A 2,821-nucleotide genomic window follows, 5' to 3' on the forward strand; every position below is an offset into this window, starting at 1 on the left:
CCTCAGCTCCCATTTTTTAGAAACAGAATCTGGGTGTTTGCTTGTAAATGCAAATTCTCAAAGACAGCTCCTAAAATTGCCCAGGGTCTCTGGGTACTCTGGGAGGCCCAGCCATTTTAGTAATGTCTAACTAATCTAAGCACCCCCTACCCTTTCTTTCCCACTCTGATAGATGGTTGCCAGCATTACAGTTGACTTTGTTAGTGAGGGCTGAAACACCTCTTTTCCTTTTCAGCTGCAGACCTGTGGACTCCTGCGGACTCCTGCCTGTTGAAGGTTAGATCATCTTGCTCCCTGGTTTTACCCTTCCTATGAACATAATCCTCTTTTTTTGTTACTTGTACAATACTCATTACCATTTCTGGTTAGATTGTCTGATCTTTTGATTTTGCCCCTGTATGCTTGTGCTAATTACACTTTGCAAACTGACCTAGGTTCCCCTTTTCTTTTTCTGTTTTAACACTGTTGAAGATTTCATGGTTTAGTTAAGTTGGACTCTTATCACACTCCTTATTCCACTTTTTTGTGGATTTTTTTGATTTTTTGCAGTAACGCCTTTATCACAGCTTCTTGAAGAAATTGCCTTTTTATTTGCCTTTGACTGCTTCCCATGAGCCCCAAGTTCTCATCTCTTATTGCTTCAGTTCTGTTCTGATCCTTCTTGAAAATTAATGGGATCAATAGTAAGTTACTAAGTAAAACTTCCTCTGGATGAGAAAAATAAGTTTGAAAACCAGTGAGAATAAATGATCAGTGGTGTGGGATTTCTCCTCAGCAAGGTGGCTTCTTTACTTCATATAACTTTCCTGTTTCTTAACAAACTACTAACGCCATGTAAATTATAATAGCAGCCTACTGAGGCTCCTCCCAGTGTCTCAGTTCCCTCTTGTGATTGAAATTTGAGTTGATATGTGGTTTTCCTAACCCAGTAATTCAGCTGTAGTGGTACCAGTAAGAAATATGAACATTTGGGAACAGCCCAAGTATGGTTCTACAGAAATATGAATCAAAATATGGAATAACCATCTGCTGGTTGGCTTATTCTTATTAAAAGGGACAATCAGCTAATTTTTATTTCTAAGTGAAAGTACAATAAATGAACTGCATAAGCTTAAGACAGTATCTTTAAAATCACATAAAAATATTACAGAGCTTCCCCACTGCTGTTTTCTATTTTAGAAATAAAGATAAGATTCTAAAGTGAGCATTTTCTGCCAAACATCAGCAGGTTTCCACAGTGAACTCTTAAACCCATGAAAATAAGGAGCAAAAGAAAGAAAAAAAAAAGTAATGGAAGATCTAATAAACCTTTTAAGATAGCAACAGCAAAAAATACTGCCTATCATAATACTGTGGCACAAAATACATCTTTTAAAGCCAGTTATCAATGAATAATGTACTTATCACTCAGACTGGAGGCGTGTTTGGAACTCATACTTGAGTATTCTCCAAAGGAATATGTCTAGACATTTGATATATAGTTTGTTGGCCTCTCTCATCAGCTGAAGCCTAAGTATGATACATCTGTCATCAAACATGGCAGCAAACATTAGCCTGTGTGATTCATTGCTGTTTTTGCTATAATTCAGTTAATGATGACCATATATATTTTAATCATCTCAGTGAATTCAATTTAACTCATTCATAGTATGTCAAGGAACTATAACAATTTTATTGCAAGAAGAGAGAGGAACAGAGATGGCAGAGGAAAGTTTCCAAGCAGCAAATTTTTGGAATTAATTTCTTGAGCCTTATTCATTATTAATACGAGTAATTTTAGAACAAAACATAACATGAGGTTTTATTATGAGTTGCTCACTTCAGCTTGCGAGGGTTGTGGCCATTTTTAAACATTTTATACTTTTCTGCTTAATTAAAAATTAAAAAATAGATGGGTGGAACATGACAGAAGATAACCGAACCCCTCACACTGTCAGCAGTTTACTGAAGGAAGAAGAACCTGAATGAGTAAAGCCTCCTTCAGTTGTAAACCTAGGCCGTTAGATAGTAAATTTAATCAATGATAACGAATGTGGAAAATCAATTGTACAGAATAACTAAATGAACGGCAGAGCTGGAAAGCACTTTTTTTCCTTAAACAAAAGAAGTATTTTGCAGGTGAAGTGTAATTCCGATGAGACACACTGGAGCTGGTCTGCAGACAGGATACAACACATAAAACCCACAGAACAGAAATCTCTCCATCTGAGAGAGTCAAAAATGTAGGGAGGAAACCTTCATCATAGGGAGAAGAACAGTCAGCAGTTTATGAATGAGGAAAAAACCCTCAGCGTAAATCATGTCAATGGTGAAATGAATAGATAGGAGGAATTCGTCATCTGGAGAAAGCTCTGAACAGTACCAATGCCATGAGGGGAAGGAGGGACAGGAGAGCAGGGCAGTGAGTTTAAGAGACACTGGTTTTCAGGAGCATCGTTAAGTCTTAGGAGTTATCTATTGGCTAAAGAGCTCTTCAGCAATAACTGGTGACACAAAGGATGGATTGGGAAGTCATTCCTGGCTGTATTTTTCAAAACCAGCTGAGCTGCATCCACCTTTCCATACTGCTGTGAAGTTCAGCACCTGGGAAAATCAGATAATTGAGGTGAGAGTTGAATGTGAAAAACAAACCTTCACTGCAAAATCACTCTTCCTATAAAAGCCTTCTTTAAACAGAGGGGAATTAATGTTACAGACGATTGTGTATGTTGGTTTTCAGTTGACCTGTTTTGCTCCCTCTTGCCCCTTATTCTGACGCTGGTCTCTGCTCTACCAATATTCTCAGCCTCGCCTGCCAATTTTCTTTTCTTCCCCACCCCCC

This window comes from Nestor notabilis, unplaced genomic scaffold (genome assembly GCF_000696875.1).
Source record: "Nestor notabilis isolate BGI_N333 unplaced genomic scaffold, ASM69687v1 scaffold13741, whole genome shotgun sequence".
Lineage (NCBI taxonomy): Eukaryota > Metazoa > Chordata > Aves > Psittaciformes > Psittacidae > Nestor > Nestor notabilis.